At 36.8% G+C, this 18,133-nt stretch overlaps 1 protein-coding gene across 1 annotated transcript in view; it reads left to right on the top strand.

The window, feature by feature from the left end:
* Positions 1–18,133, top strand: part of LOC122814018 (carbonic anhydrase 4-like) — a 287,411-nt gene that overhangs the window by 87 nt on the left and 269,191 nt on the right. The window lies entirely within an intron of this gene.

Here is an 18,133-nt window from a genome sequence, read left to right as displayed (position 1 = left end):
GTAAGACGAAGCAGTGCGTATAATTTTGTAATAAATGAAGTAAAGACAGAATGCGGTCTGTAGCAAGTTGAGAGATGTTTTATCCTTTACTTGTTAATAACTGTACACCCTAATTCCACATCAGAATTAGGGAACATAAAACCAAAAGCTTTTTCCTTTGCCGGTACTAAAGCAGTCTTTGACATTATTTAGCGTATTTAATGATACAATAGTTATTTTTAAGAAATGTTAGTTTCTTACAAGGTTTAGATCTGAAATATTTTAATGTCTTGTAATATAATTAATATTAATTTAACATGGCATTTATTTATTTATTTATTTATTTATTTATTACTGTCTCGAAATACCTTGCGCTTAGTGGGCTGATCAGTGGACTGTCTGTTTGCACTCCATTCGTGACTCACCAGTGACCCTGGGAGCTGCTGAGGTTTTAGCTCCCAAGGTATATTTCTCTATCCAGATATTGCTTTATTTTTAAGCTTCACTTTTTATTGCATTTGTTTGTTTTATTTGTAATTGTAAAGTTAAAGCCGCCAGAATGAATGGTGATACCCCTCTGACAGCCCGACATTTGTATTCAGATTCTTTGACTTCGTAACAATACTTTGGTGACATGGACAAGTAGGTCCCACTGCGTTATGTCACCATCACCACCCTTTGTCTGGTCCTTCTTGGGGGAAGGGGGGGGGGGGGCTAGAGTCACGGTTGCCAATGAACGCAAAGAGAGGTCCCCAGTTCTCCTTGGTGCCTTCCCAAATGAGATCTGTGTGGTTGGCTTCTTAACCGCTGTGTGATTTTTACGTATCTACCAACAAGGAAACAGGCTACCCCCTCCCTAAACTTGGCATTTTTTTCTCTTCAGGATCGAGAAGAGTGTTGTTTTTTTTTTTTACTCTAAACTTAAAGTTGGGGAGGGGGCACCAGAAGAGGGGACAGCAGTGAGCACAAGACTAGCTACCCATCCCTCTGTTGAGATCCCACAACACTGAAGAGAATTTGCTTTATCTACTGTATTTGACTAAATAGCTGTCAGTAGCTTAACATCCTGCCATGCAAATGTATCCCATGCAGTTTTGAGAAGGATGTGTAAAGACCATATATGACATCATTGCACCACAATCCTGATCCATCACTCTTTATAATTCCTGTTAAATCTTTATCTCTCAAGGTGAGGGGCAGCTCATATTTGTCATTATAAGAATGAAAACTTTTACTTTACACCTTGAAAATATTAAAATATTAATTTATGTCAGATGGTTTTGCCACTGCTGACTCTAGTTTATATTTACTTGGGTATTCTCAGCAACCCTTCCATAATACTTTTGATATTTCATGTCCAGGCATATTTCATTTTACAGTAATAGAATTATTTGTACATTTAAAAAAACATCATTTAACTCAGCTATGAGCTTCCTGATTTAAGTTACCAGTGAGAATTCCACATCCCATTCATTCAGTCTGTATTATAGGAGAAAGTGTGTCAAAATATAAGGATGGAAGATTGAAAACTAGGACCATCATGCCATGATACTAAGGATGAATAGGTGGAAGGTACTCATCAATTAGGATTGTAAATGTACCAAAAATCCTACCAATCAGTAACCCTTTTGGTGACTCTTACACACAAAAATACCATATGTCATTGCACAGACTGCTAACAGCAACATTTTGAATTCACTGTCAAAAGCAGTGACAAGTCATACACTGGATGAAAAACAAACTGGTATGCAGGTAATATATTAGTCTGGATATGAGGATCTTATTGTAACATATGTTGATAATGTAACAAATTACAAAAGGTCTTCAACAAGAGTTTTATGCATACTCAGAAATGAGGTGCCAGTTGTGAGTTTCTTTGCAAAACTGCAGACACTTCTTACCTAGTGAATGCTTCTAATTGTACATTCTAGTTTTAGATTTTATAACTCCTTTTGGAAGGCTCTTGTTGTCATCTTGGTGCTAAATAGCCTTTGGTGAAGGGAGTTTTGTGGCACTTTGTTCCTCTTTGGAGACAGACTGGGAGTTAACTGCTAGTTCTGCACTTCAATTTATTTGGACTTTGTTTTATTAGTACCCTTTCTGTTTCTTATTTTAGATTGGATTATAAAAAAAATGACGTGTGTTACATCAGGCTAGCTTTTAGTTGTAGGCTAGGCTCATGACTACGTATGAGGTTGTCAGTCATGATTTATGATAGTTTGTGCTTTTTATGTACATATTATTTTTTCATGAGTTAAAGCTGCTATTGGAAAGTTGATCTTATAAAGTACAATTGGTAGATGAATGCCCTTAGCATAAATTAAAACTGTGTTGTTCCGGAGACTAAGCCTGTTAGAGTTTAATTTTTCAGTACCTTCATAGAAGAGGAGTTAACATCTGAAGTTTTGGATTATTACTGTCGCTTAATATTGTAACATTTAACTGCTTTGTTGTTGTTGTTTTTGTTTTTTATTTTTCACAAATAAAAGGAAGTGAAGTCAGCCCTCTACCTTAATGATGTGTAAAGCTCTCTCCTTGTACATCTCTTGTGGTTTTCATATCTCTTACAAGAGATCCCTAATGTTGTAGCATTGATTTCAGTAAACAATTTTGCTCAATGCACTTGTCCTGAATATGATTCAGTTTGTTCTACATTGTTTCATTTTTTGTAAATATAATGGCTGTATAAAATAAATCACCTGTTGTGGTTCTCTTTTGATGGAAATATCTGACTGTGTAGATTTAGGGAAAGAAATGCTGCTCTGAAGGATATAATCTCCCAAGTAAAGAATAAAGCCAGTAAAAATCAATTGAAAATTTACATTTGTGATAGTCACTTACATTTATCTCCAATTAGATTGTGATAGTTTTCAGATAAAAAGATATTTTTCTAAAATTGCTGAATTTTACTATGCCATATGGAAGAGACTTCTTTAGAGATGAATTCCAAGCCACATGTCCCAGTGAAACCTGACAGGATTTACATGTGTTATGGGGTCTGGGATCAGGGCATACAGTTGCATAAAATCATGTAATGAGCCCTACTGTGAAGCCATGTTTTCCATCAGAAAGATCATGCTTTTTTATGTAACCAAGAAGTTGGCTGTAGATAAACTTTTCTAGAATTTTTGAAAACGGTCAAAGGTAAGCAAGTTCTGTAACCTGGTACAGGTAAGGAATCCAGGACATTTGGAAGAGGTATGATTAAGGTGTGCTTAAAATGTGGGAAAACTAATTTAAGGGATAAATGAAAAATCTGTGCTAGTGGTTTATAGAGGATAGAGGCTCCATGATTTATGATCTTTAAATGCAGCTACTGAAAGCGGAGATTAAAACTATACCTTGAAGTCTAAATGGTCTCTTTTTTTTTTTTTTTTTGAGAACAGCTTTTGAAAATAAAATTATGGACAGTCAAAGACTTTGTGCACAGGTAGATTAGAGTCTATTGAATTGGATGGGATAATTGAATATGTAAATGTTAGTGCAACAGAGTTTATAGAAGGTGAAATCAAATTAGCACTGATTCCCACAATAATCTCTTCAGAGAGGTTTGGATTAGGCTCTAATTTGGAGAACAAACTGGTAGTGCCTAGGGATTTCATTGATGACTAGAGCTTTCTGAGTTGCTTTGATAAGAGGTTAGGGATTTCCTGTAGTATTCAGCCCTGTTACTATTAGTGGCAAGTAAAGTAGATTGTTTAAGTTTGTGATATTGTTAAAACTTATCCCATTTGATGACTCTTCTTCCAGTCTTTCTAAACATTATTTCTTTATCTTCATGACTTCATTATGGCAGCAGTAATCCAAGTATATGGCAGCCTTCTTTTTACTGTAGGAAACAGCTTGTTTTGAATTGGCAGCACAGTACTGCATTAGATGGACAAAGCGTTAATAGGATTGTTATAGTTATATGTCTGATCGATCATTATGTTTCAATTCCAGTAGTAGCAGGTTGTCAGAAGGTGCCGGTAACTGAGTGCATGGTTATTAGTTGTGGGGGTTGCCCGAATGTTTTGGAAGACCATGAGGAAATAATGGAACAATGGTCATTAAGATAATTTGCTAAAATTGTAATGCTACTTAATTTTTTGGGTACATTACCAAGAACACCACTGATAAGTAAAGATTTTATGGATGCAAGATTTTGTGTTGTCCAGTGTATTGCCATTTACAATAGGGAAAAGGAGTTAGCAATCGAAATAAGCTTTGTTCAGTGTATTCCAGTCGATATTAATGTCCCCGCAAATGATTATTTTGTTTTTTGAGTGGTACATGTGAGCAGAGGAGTTCAACTATGACATATCTTAAGGCACAACCCTGATCTTCCAAAGCACTGAAAAATAATGCCTGAAAACCAGAAGGCTGAGAAAATCATCTTTAAGAGATTGCACTCCTGATGTGAGGATCAAGTCCCCACCTCCCACCCCAAATTTATATATGCCAAGTCCACGGTCACACCAATTCAAATAAAGGAGAAATCTCCCTAAAAAAGTGAATCATTGTTTGGCAGACACGTAGACATTGCTCTGGCAATGATTTCTTATGTGAAACAGAAATTAGCAATATGACTGTTGATTTTTTTTCAGCAGGCATTTGAAGCTCGAGGAATTGCACCTTGACAAACTGTAGAGAAGCTGAGAAAATGTCTTGTAGCAATACGTCAGAGGAGTCCACACCTCTCTGCACCAAGACTCATTCAGCCTCAGCATACACAGACAGAATGGCAACAGAAATGCCATGTAAGAGACAAGAAATTATGTACACTTCCCAGTAAATTCTCTTAGTTTCATAGGTTCATAGTTTAGTACTGGGCTAACTTTCCTTGTGGGTCATTTTAAGCCTAACCATTAAACCCATGTGAGAATTAAGCCCTGCACCTTATGTCTGTAAAGTAAACATCTTAACCATTATGCCAAGCTGCCTCCCTCCCAAAATTCTGGCAAGTCATTGGAAAAGTAACTGTAGGATAGCCTATCTACTCTGCTGAATAGACACACACACACACACACACACACACACACACACACACACACACACACACACACACACACAGTTGACTGCAGTAAGAACAGAACACCTACATATATGTAAATACTAGGCTAGCTGCCTTTGTGGACCATAAACAACTCAAAAAAGGATCAGACTGCAAAAGAAGTGAGTTGGTAGTGCCTTTACACATATGTGCATCATTGTTGCATACAACTGAAGTAAACAAGAAATGAAAATATGAAACAGGGGAAGTAAGACACAGATCACTTTAATATGTGAGAATGACAGCTGCTCGACTTCTTAAAGGGAGGACGCTCACTCAGTGTTACAGGTGTCCACACAAAAGTAAGTTAACAGACTAAGCAGACATCACATCAAGTCATGATGATAAAATGAAATGTAAGCAAAAAATGTTATGGACAGGGAGAAAGCAGCCAGAGTCCTTAATCTCATAATTCCTGGCTGCACAGGTGGTGTAAAATCCTGTGCAGAAGCAAGGGAAGCGACATTCCCAACTTGAAAAGAAATCAAAAAAACAACACCAAATGAGCTACGGGATGAATTTTGTAAAGCACCAAATAACTGGTGAGTGCAGGTGCCTCAGCACAACTACTGCATATTCATGTCACTTGTTTTGAGTAGCAAATCATCATGCAGTGGACAGGGCTGCCTACCCCTCTCAAGTTGGGAAAACCTGTGGAGTCCAATTTCTCCAATTCTCCATCATCTGGGTTGCTAATCAATCTCACATCATCTGATGATGAAAAAATTTGGAGAAAACTCATATTGATTGATGGGTCTTACAGAGGCTGAATAACCCTTAATGTTTTGGTCTGAGTACACAAAAGGAGTCACCATTGCAGTGCAGTTTAGTTTGATGACATGGCTGCATGTTGTCACAATTTAACTGGGATATGAGTTGATATGAAAGTGCCGATCTCCTCAGAGCTGGAGTATGGTTAAGTGGAGCCCTAGGCAAGGTAATGGATCTGCGGCCCCCAAGCCATACCAATATCCTATTGCTGGCTCTCTCTCTCTTCCTAATTTCCATAAATCTATATACACATTTTTCTTTACTTTTATAATGATTACATAAGCTGAGATTTACTATAAAAATTGTACAACACAAAAGTGGTTAGTCATCTGCAAGACAAAACAAAATTTCAATATTGAAGACAGTTTTAGCATCCTCAACAGTAAACTTCCTTTCTTCTGAAACTCACGTTTATTGAAAGTGCATCTTTAAGCCATTAAACTGTCTTATGTACTGGGATTCATAGTCAAACAGTATATAGTGAAATACTAACTGCGACATGAAGGATGCAGGGATTCAAAGACAAAGTGTAACACATCTGCTAACAGTCTGGGATGGTCCACTGGACACAAGTATCCCCTTTCAGAGGCAGCTGAGGAGTGCTGTCTAGTGAGGTGACATGGTCAGAGTTACACAGCAGGCAAAACAATGGCTTAAGGAATTAAACCTTGCACTACAGGAAAAAAAATGTTAACAGAATTGTGAACATAATGAATTAGTTATGAATGTATATATATGTGTATGTTTTCTTTAGAGTTAACAACTATTTGAATATTTTAAATGTTGGAATAAGTCACATTGTTGCACTACAGTACTACAATAAATTTTTAATTTAAACCTTGTAGGCTACAATAAATACACAATATACAAAATATATATACTATGGAAAAACATATACATAATATAAGCCTTTGAAGAATAATAAAATTTTTATTTTATTTTTTTCTTACTTTATTATATGTAAACTTTATAATAAAATAAGACACTGAAAGTTTAAAATAAAAACAAAATAATATACCATATAAAACAACAATATGCATCTATTTGTGCACTATATATTTTAAAAAGATAAGGCACCTATATAGTTGCTTAAATTTCAGTATAGTTGTTTATGTGTCTGTTTTAGTTTTATATGGAGCAATATTTCAAGTATACAAATAGAACAAACATGAATTTAATTAGTCTTTAGTAAAATTATACATAGGTTAATAAATTGTTTAACATAACAGTATTATAGATTTTAGTAAATGTTTCTTATATGTGATTGTATGTTTTTATTGTATTATAGTAAGTTAGAAAATGTAGTTAGATCTGCTTATTATAAATTATTGTCATTATATTATTTCATTTTGTGCGAGTTGGTATCTATTTAATATTATACCACTTTAAATGAGAGTGGATTTTTAATTGACTGTATTGTTTAATTGATTGCACTATAAATAGTTAATTTGGTAAGGTAATTATGTCTGAAGAAGTCGCTCAAACGTTGAGCGACGAAAAGCGCTTTACATCAAATAAACCTGTTTCTTTTTTCATCTCCTGTGGCTGTTTGGATTTAGCCTCTTCTTGGTGGATTAGTTTGTCTTGTAACCTAGTTTGTTTCTACGTGTCGTATGGCTTCCAATGACCACAGCGAGGATGAAGAATGCATTCCCCCTACATTATGTAGCTCGAACAGGGGAGAAATTAGCAACGAAGAAGTCAACTTGACAGCCCTTATCCTGGCACTAATGGAGCGTGTCGGCCACTTATCCTCGCGACTAGACTCACAATTATCTAACTACAACTTAACCAACTCGCATATTTTAGACCCAAACAGCCTGTCTGGGTCTATTCCACCTGGTCAATGAACTCCGTTGACAACTACGGAAACGCCAAGTCTGGCCAACGACAACAGTGCTTTGAATTTGCCGCTTGATAGCGGAAGTAACATGCAGTCACAAGAACGGAACACTAGCAGTAACGGCAACCGAGGGCAAAGCAGCCAGCTAGCTACGGTAACTGTTAATTTAAGAAACTCGACTCATGCAAACCTTCATAATGAAGGGAATACTGAAAGTAGAACAGTTACGAATAACCGAGACAGTGTTGGAGAGCTTATTAGGGCTCCTTTGTTCAAAGACTGGATTATTAACACCAAAAACTTAATGTTTGACCATCAGAATTGTTTGGAGCAACCGGCTGAAAACTCGGAAACACCTGAGGTTAGTGAACAAGTACTAACTAACAATCTGAAAGTTTTAGATGCAAAGCTACTTAAAATTAAAAAATTACAACTGGAAGTAAACTACTTCCAGGAATGCTGCAGGCAACAGGTAGTGCCAAAGGGACTTAGACTTCATACTTACCCTACGGGACTGGTGACAAATTCAGTATTTCATTTAGAACTTAACAGCTTGTTTGATGAACAGGGGTTTGCGTTGATGGAGTGTATCATAAAACATTACAATTTGCAGATTACTGACTTAACTAGAGAAGTCGCTGAACTAAATGCTACTATTACAAACCACAATGACTTCTCTAGATATAAGTTTGAATACGATAGAATTTTTAATTCTATCGAAAAACTGTTGACAAAATTAAAATCAAATAAAATTAAAAAACTTAATAGAGGCAGACTGGCATATGATAATGGAAGGGCATACCCTAATCCACCTGGATCACAGACTGGGCTTGCCAATGTACAAGTCAATTGCCCTGAACCACTTGAACCACCTATTGATGACCTAGACATTAGTTTGGAATATGATACATATAATCCAAACAATAGAGAGAGTAATGCGAACAATAACACCTGGGCTGGACGACTTAGGAATGGAAAACAAGGGACTTCGAATGGAGGACATTTCAACGGTCATTATTCGAATAGACTTATACAAGATGAAAACCAAAACAATCCAAACCTAGGGGCTATACCAAAGCGACATTATGTCAATAACCAACATTCTAACAATAATCAATACCATCAAAAAAACAAAGATCGCCCCTACAACAAGCCAAAGAGATAACCAATGAAATTACAAGACCTACTGTTATACAGAACACAGCAGGGGACTTTTATGTTTATAATTTTTCTTGTATTGAAATAGAACCTACTTTGGTTGAACTTTTAGCTAAGGGACAAACCTTTGCCCCCAGTAAACATATGGACTTAGTTCAAAGTATTAAAGACCTCAAGCTATTTGTTAGAAAATTAAACCTTAATTTACTTTTAGGAGATTCTTCAGTATTAACTAATTCCCTTAAAGTAGTAAGTGAATATAATCCCATTTTACACCCAACACTACATATGTTTGAACAACTAATGGAATTAGATTTACGTTGCTTAAATAGCAGTCAAAACAATAATATTTTCTGTAAAGTATGGAAACCCAGTAACATTAGCAGTGATGAAACAACATCTTTGTCTGTTTTTAAAACACTTGATATTAGAGTTATAAAACCAGACAAGGGTGGCGGTCTGGCCTTATTTGACAACTATGACTATGTTAACAGAGTAGAGAAAATGTTGGAAAATGAAACATATAAAAAGGTGTCTATTAATGAGGTGAACACTGCTTATAGGATGATTAAAGGCTATTACAGCGACTTATTTATGGATGGATACATTGATTTAGATACATACCAGTATATTACCATAAACTGGCCAAAGATCCCTATTATGTTTGCAACGCCAAAAATTCATAAAAACATTACGAACCCACCTTTTAGACCATTAATAGATGGACGTAACTCTATAACTTATGCATCTGCAAAATTAGTAGATAGTATTTTGAAGAAGTATCTGGTGACAGAACCACAAGTCTGTAAAGACTCGTGGTCTTTCCTTGGGAACCTTGACAGAATCACTTACAGAGAAGGAAACAACTTTCTCACTATTGACGTTATAGATTTGTATACGTCCATTCCTCATTTAGAAGCTATTGAATGGGTCAATTTATTTCTTATTAAAAAAGGTGCATCAACAAATGAAATATTTACAGTTATAACTCTATTAGACATTATTTTGACAAACAATTTTTTCACTTTCAATAATAAATTATATTTACAAAAATGTGGCGTTGCGATGGGATCTCCATGTGGGGCTAGCTTAGCCAATAAGGTAATGGCATATTGGGAAAACTACTATATCTTTCAGAATACCGAGTGGACTACATATATACAGTACTACACTTGGTTTCTTGATGACATTTTTATTTTATTTCAGGGACACAAGGGAATAGCAGAAAACTTCTTACTTTATCTGAACAACACCACAGATTTTTTTAAATTTACTTTGGACTTTCAAACACAGTCTATAAATTATTTGGATGTAAATTTATCTAAAGATCAAGTCTATAAGCAGTATTTTGCTAAAATACACAGAAAAGACACCTTCTGTAACTCTTACCTTCACTATACAAGCCTTCACCCATATTCACAGAAGAAAGCTATAGTGAAGGGACAGCTCATTCGAGCAGCTCGTATGACTACTCTCCCTAGTGACTTTGAACTGGAATGTAATTCACTGACAACATTTTTTTCTGAGAGAGGCTACCCGATAGATTTAATCAATGATATAGTTCAAGAAGTAAGACACAAAAGAGATAATGGTATATTAGTACCCATTCTAAAGCATGGTGATAGCAAATGCTACAATATAGAAACTATAGTTAACTTAGACAACTCAATACTAGAACTAAAAACATCTGATAAAGAAGTACAATCAACCAATGACTACCAAATAAGTTTCATTACAACATATAGTATGGACAGTAACATCATTAAAAAGATATTTTATAAAAACTGGGCTATAATACAACAAGATAAAAATATTAATTCTAAATTTTTGGAACATCCCAGAATAGTATATAGAAAAGGGAAAAACATGAAAAATATACTGGAGATAAACACAACAAATAGCTTTAGCAAAATAAGAGGTATGGTCAAATGTGGAAGCTGTAATATGTGTAAGCATATGTCCTGTGGAGAATATGTTACCATTAATAACACAAAATACAAAATAAAACATAAACTCAACTGTAATTCAAAACTTATAGTATATGCAGCAGCATATGTACTCTATGTTCAGCTTTCTATATCGGAAAGACTGAAAGGCACTTTAAAGAAAGAGTCTATGAACATACATATGCTATACTAAACAACAATACAGAAAATGCCTTATTTAAACACATTTCAGCTAACCCAGGCCATAACTTTAAGTTCATTGCATTTGACCAAATTCAAACTAATATTAGAGGGGGCCCATATAATTTATTACTAGAAGACCATGAATTGACATGGCAGTGGAGGACAAACGCTTTTGTAAAACCAGGTTTAAACGAGCATTGTAATATCAGTTGTTTGTTGAAACTAAGAAGTCTAGATAGAAAATGAAAACTAAATAAATTAAAAGAGGGGAAAAGAAGGGAAATATAAGAGAGAACATTTAAATAAAATTTTAAAACTTGAAACTATTTGAATTAGTTATTAATGTATATATATGTGTACGCTTTCTTTAGAGTTAACAACTATTTGAAAACTTTAAATGTTGGAACAAGTTATACTGTTGTATTACAGTATTATAATACATTTTTATTTTAAACCTAGTAGGCTACAATAAATACACAATATACAAAAAATATATACTATGGAAAAAACATATACATAATATAAGCCTTTGAAGAATAATAACATTTTTATTTTATTTTTTTCTTACTTTATTATATGTAAACTTTATAATAAAATAAGACACTGAAAGTTTAAAATAAAAACAAAATAATATACCATATAAAACAACAATATGCATCTATTTGTGCATTATATATTTTAAAAAGATAAGGCACCTATATAGTTGCTTAAATTTCAGTATAGTTGTTTATGTGTCTGTTTTAGTTTTATATGGAGCAATATTTCAAGTATACAAATAGAACAAACATGAATTTAATTAGTCTTTAGTAAAATTATACATAGGTAAAAATTGTTTAACATAACAGTATTATAGTTTTTAGTAAATGTTTCTTATATGTGATTGTATGTTTTTATTGTATTATAGTAAGTTAGAAAATGTAGTTAGATCTGCTTATTATAAATTAATGTCATTATATTATTTTATTTTGTGCGAGTTGGTATCTATTTAATATTATACCACTTTAAATGAGAGTGGATTTTTAATTGACTGTATTGTTTAATTGATTGCACTATAAATAGTTAATTTGGTAAGGTAATTATGTCTGAAGAAGTTGCTCAAACGTTGAGCTACGAAAAGCGCTTTACATCAAATAAACCTGTTTCTTTTTTCATCTCCTGTGGCTGTTTGGATTTAGCCTCTTCTTGGTGGATTAGTATATAGTGAAATACTAACTGCGACATGAAGGATGCAGGGATTCAAAGACAAAGTGTAACACATCTGCTAACAGTCTGGGATGGTCCACTGGACACAAGTATCCCCTTTCAGAGGCAGCTGAGGAGTGCTGTCTAGTGAAGTGACATGGTCAGAGTTACACAGCAGGCAAAACAATGGCTTAAGGAATTAAACCTTGCACTACAGGAAAAAAAATGTTAACAGGTGAAAGCATTATTCATTTACACTAAGTACCAAATAAATACTGTTGTAACCCAACACACTGGATTTCACACCCATGTTCTTACAAAAATTAGACTTTGTGCCACATGAATTGAAGACTGGAATTGTCATGCCCTTCGTAAGGGAGGACCTTTAACAGATCCTGGGAACTATGAAGAATTATCATGGAAATTATCAATAAGGACATAGGAGACCTCTGGACACTGGATCCATCAAAGTTGTAAAAGGAAGATCATGCTTAATGAATCTGGTGGACTTCTTTGAAAAGGTCACTAAGGCAATAGATGATGGGAAAATGATGCACACTGCCTACCTAGATCTGGTTAAAGCATTTGATACAATACCCTACTCAGGCACCATCAACAAATGTATGGAACTAGGTATAAACCCCTTTATAATGTAGTGGTTAACTAGCTGGTTCACTGATAGGACCCAGGAGGTTAGAATCAGTAATGCCACCTCCACAAAGAGGAAGGTCACCAGTGGAAACCCCTAGGGAGCAGTGCTATGGCCACTCCTTTTTAGCATCTACTTCTTGGATGTCAAAGCTAATGTCAAAGGCCTCCAGCTAACCAAGTTCACAGGTGATTGCAAAATGGGAGCAATTATTAAATCTCCCAAGATTATAGGTTCATAGGTTGGTACTAGGCTATTGGCCCTAGGGGCAATACAAGACTAGTCATAACAATTCCCTGGATATTTCTTTCCACAGTATTTACTTCCCTGGACCCCTGTCTAGCAGGGTGACTGACGTTATCCCCGGGGGGAATTTCCTATCTCCCATCCAATCGTCAAGGTTCCTTTTGAAGAGGGTCAAGGAGGCACTCTGCATATCTGAGATAATAAGGAAATCCTTCTGTATTGCTCAACTTATAAATAAGAGCATGGCATCTAAGTCCAGAGAGGTCATCATACCACTGTACTCAGCCCTCATTATACTCGTCATAGAGTATAATGCCCCCCTTCAGTATGTACCTGACCAGACACATGCAGCAACTGGAATGTCCACAAAGGTTCCTTACTAAACGAATAGAGGGAGTAAGCACAGTGTCCTGCACTGATTGCCTCAAGGGTCTGTCTGTTTACGTGGTATCAGACAAACTTCTGAAAGATGATCTTAGCCTGGTATACAAGGCATCCATGGACCCTGTTTTGATGAACCTTTTGCACATCCAGAAAACAAGCCATATCAGACCTTCCAGATCAAAAGGCCTACATTTTGCATGTGACATAAATAGGACATTTTGCAGAGACAGGAATGTTCCTCAGAGAATTTACATTCCCTTAGACAAGCTCCCCAGCTGTGTGAAGCTGAGTGCCTTCCTATCCCTATTTAAGCTTAACCTTACCAAGGGATGGGTAATCGGAAATTCTTCTCACATCTGATGCCTGCGCCTCCAACGGACAGAGGTAGCCAGTAAATCACCCCCTAAATGAATTATAAGGGCCTGAGTGGTCTATACCTCTCAACCTATAAATAAAACATTTGTTGAGATTTAAAATATAAACATTGTAGACTTTACATTCTCAACCTTATTCACAACTCAACAGTCAACCAAACAAGGAACTCAAGGTTCATACCAAATGAACTTGGCATGGCTCATATTTACTGCATTCAGTTCCTCCCTTTACATGATAGCCACATTTGGATGTAGAAACATAGTCATTTTATAACAAGTGTATACACACATGCACACACACACACACACACACATATATATATATATATATATATATATATGTATATATATATATATATATATATATATATATATATATACACACACACACATACACACACACACACACACACACACACACACACACACACACACATAGACAGCCACACACACACACACACACACACACACACACACACACACACACACACACACACACACACATACACACAGACCAGCCACACACACACACACACACACACACACACACACATAGACAGACACACACACACACACACACACACACACACACACACACACACACACACACACACATTTTTTGAAGGACTGAAATTACGAATCTCACATGCTTGCCATTTTTAGTGGCTGCAACCAACAACAATTTGTCAGAAAAGCACAAATTTTATGATGAAGAGAAGAAAACACGTATCGTCTTCTTTACTCAAATATTCTGATCAAAGCGAAAAATAATGGGGGGAATGTAAAATCAAGAAAAGTTGGAAAAGTTCTCAAATGTTACTTTAATTCACTTTAAAGTTACTAAAAGAAAAGATTTGACATTAATGTGGATTTTCAGAAAAATAAATATGTGTCTTCTGGGCAGCAGGTACTAGAGTAACATGCAGCACTGCAATGTTAAAGAGTCTGCAACTTTTTATGCCAACAGATACCAAGAGTGAGCTACTTTAACTTCAAATGTGGCATAATTTCACATATATTTTATTGCACTGCCTTGCCAAGTCTATCATGGAGAAACAAGTCACTCAAACCAACAGGGAGGGGGAGGTTAAACATTTGGAATGGGAATTTAATTGGACATACAATAAAGGAGGAAATATTGGGCTAAGTGTAAAAAATCAGTGTGTATACTGACTTGAAATAAACATACCAACCAATTTTAAATGTAAATAAATGTTAAAAAAAATGGAAAATGTCCCCAAACATCAAATGGAGGAAACCAAAGGTCTTTAAGCTAGGTAAGTTGAATCATTGTTAAAGAACACTGGTGCTATAAATTTAAAGGGGGTTAAAGAAAATAGGACTAGGATGGAATACTTTTTGTAAATTACGCTGTACCGCTACTTTTAAGTACGCGGAATGGTGAGAAATCATGTTAGTGCATCACGTGGAACTCAGAAAAGACATTTCTGGTGATGCTTATGGGGCAGCCCGGATAGCACCTGGCCCTAGGCAGCTGCCTAAGGAGCCTTGTGCTAGATCTGGTCCTGGATCTACTAGAAAACAAGGGGAATGCTTTGGGATTTAAGAGATTAGAAAAGAAGGACTGCCGTGAGTGATCTGCCTGTTGTTTAACTCACAGACATCTTTTGTTAAGACTGTACAGTGCTGCTGTCTTGGGGGTGGGAGCTGTGAAATTAATCTATATATTCTACTGGAGGAAGTTTGGAGAGGAAAGAGCTTACATTTTTCTGATGTGATGTATTAAAAAAATGACCATATTCTGGCTGGAACAGTAGCTTACCCTTGCCTGTGGTACTCTTGTCTTTTGTGGAAAGGATTTATGAAACTTTTTTAAGCCTCAAAGCACTGTTTATTGATTTTGTATATAGTTAGTTCAATGTTATGTTCCTAAGTATTTGAAGTGAAATGTGGATTGGGTAGAAGCTAAGCTTGTTTTCTAAACACTAGTGATTAACAGTTATCTATGCGATCACTAGAGTGTGAATGGGCAGCGGACTGATTATTCCCCCTTTCTCAATGAGTGTGTGACCATAGAGGTGGTATATCTAAAGGCACAGAGGGCACAGCTACCACCAATGGATGATAGAAAGGACTTGTAGACCTAAAAAAGGCTTTTTTGTGATCTTTTGCTCCTGAATACTGTTAGCATTTGGAAGCTTTCACTCATTTGTGATCGGTATTGTGTGATGCTAGCACAAATGAGATAACCACTTGTCAGAGAGCCAGCTTGTACACAGCTCATTGCTCATAGGTTCATAGCTTCACAGGTGTGTAGTAGGCTAATGCCCCTGGAGCCATTAATAGCCTAACCCATAGAAGTGCCCTGGCATTGTGCCGTCCGACTTTAGCTCCCAGTCCCTCTATCAAGAAGAGCCACTGGAGTGATCCCCGGGGTGAACTTGGTATTACCCATCCACTCATCAAGATTTCTCTTGAAAATGGAGGGTATGGGAAGTCTATTCCAGAGCATGAGCAGTCTCTGGGTGAGGAATATGTCCCTCCAGCATGTTCTGTTTATTGTGGTAATGAGGTTGAGGTCTCTGGAGCATGTGGTGCAGAGGGATTGGGATTCCTGTAGATGTAGCATTTCTAACAGAGCTGGGTCAGACATAGCTTTGTAAGTCAAGCAGAGATTGCCTCTAAGTAGACGATATGAGACAGAGAATAGCTGGAGTCCTTTGAGTCTGTCTGTGTAGGACATGTGTTTAATGCCTAGGGTCCTCCTCATGAGGTACGTCTGTGCCATCTCCAGCTGTTGTAGTGAGGTACATGCCAAATGGGGCATTATACTTGATGATTGGTCTAATGAGGGAAGAGTAGAGAGATATGATGGCCTCTTTCTTCCTGGATGCAAAACCCTTGGTAATGAGATGTGCCACACAGAAGGAGTTTCTGACCACAGTGGCAATGTGGTGGTCGAAGGAGAGGTTGCTGTCAACCTGCATCCCCAGATCTCTTATAATGCCTTCAGTGTTCAGTAGGCTCCCATCGATATGGTAATTAATGGGAACTAAATTTTTACCAAAGGGGATGATGACGCATTTTTTGGTGTTAAGCTTAAGGTCATAGTTTCGATACCAGTCACTGGTCTCAGTGAGGCCTTTCTGTAGGATGTCTGCATCACTTGGGAAGTTAATAATGGCTCCCAGCTTGCAGTTGTCTGCAGACTTGGTCAGCCAGTGTCCCTTTGTATTGGCCTGAAGTAGATGCCGAAAGGACCCAGGACTGATCCCTGTGGGACTCCACTCATGACTGGTCAGCAGTCTGACTTGGAGTCAGCTACTTTCACACTGTGTGTTCTATCTGTGAGCCAATTTGCAACCCACCTAATGATATAGGGGATGATGCCTAGTATGATGAGTGTATCAATAATTCCTGAGTGAGGAATGGTATCAAAGGCTTAGTCCAGATCACGGTAGCTGTATGCACTGCCTTATCTTCATCCACAGCATGGTGACTGACTCAAAGAAGTCAACCAGGATGAGCAGGCATGATCTCCCTTTCACCAAGCCAAACTGCACGGGGTCCAGAGTTTGGAGATTTCCTATATCTTTGCTAATCAGGTCCATGATGATGTGCTCCATAGCTTTACATATCAGACTCGTCAGGCTAATGGGGCAATAATTCCCAGGGTCTGTAGTTGCTCCCCCTTTATGGAGAGGGATGAATGTAGTAGTGCACCATTTAGTATGGACAAAGCCTGAGGTGAGGCTATGAATGAAGAGGGCACACAGATGTGATGCCACTTCACTTTGTAGTTCATGTAGAACACAGCAAGGGATATTATTGGGTCCCATGAAAGTTATATTCTTAGCCTTGGACAATGCAGCTTTAACCTGTGCTGCAGTAATGCTGGGTGCCTGACATTCTTCCGGTATTGTGATTGGTCCTTTAGGGAGGGAGAGAGGGGTAAAGTTGGCACTGAATCTGTCAGCCAGTATGTTGGCAATATCTGTTGGCTCAGTATAGGAGGTATCATTGTGCAGTAGCTCAGAGCAAATCTGGGTATTTCTGTGGATGTTCTTGATATAACTATGGAAGGCTTTGTGATTGGTTTTAGTGTCTGCCACAATTCTACCTTCATAGCTAGCTTTAGAGGATTTGATGAGGGATCTCAGCTTTTTGTTGAAGCTAATAAGGGAGTTTTTTCCAGTCTTGGGACTTTACCTTTTTCTGCAACAGTTTCTTCCTTCTGTTCTAGAGTTTATTAATGGCAGGGGACCACCAGATTAGCTTCCTTTTTTTGGAGGAGAGTGTCTTGGTTCTGCTGGGTATGGCTATTTCTATGTATTTATGTACAAGTTCGTACAGTGCATTGGTGTATGATTCGGCAGTCATGCAGATATTTTCCATTGGCATGGTGCTGTGAAGTTAGCCACCTCT

The sequence above is a fragment of the Protopterus annectens genome, chromosome 10.part0, assembly GCF_019279795.1.
Source record: "Protopterus annectens isolate FY-2018-M chromosome 10.part0, PAN1.0, whole genome shotgun sequence".
Taxonomy (NCBI): Eukaryota; Metazoa; Chordata; order Ceratodontiformes; family Protopteridae; genus Protopterus; species Protopterus annectens.
This window is presented reverse-complemented; position numbering and strand designations above follow the sequence as displayed.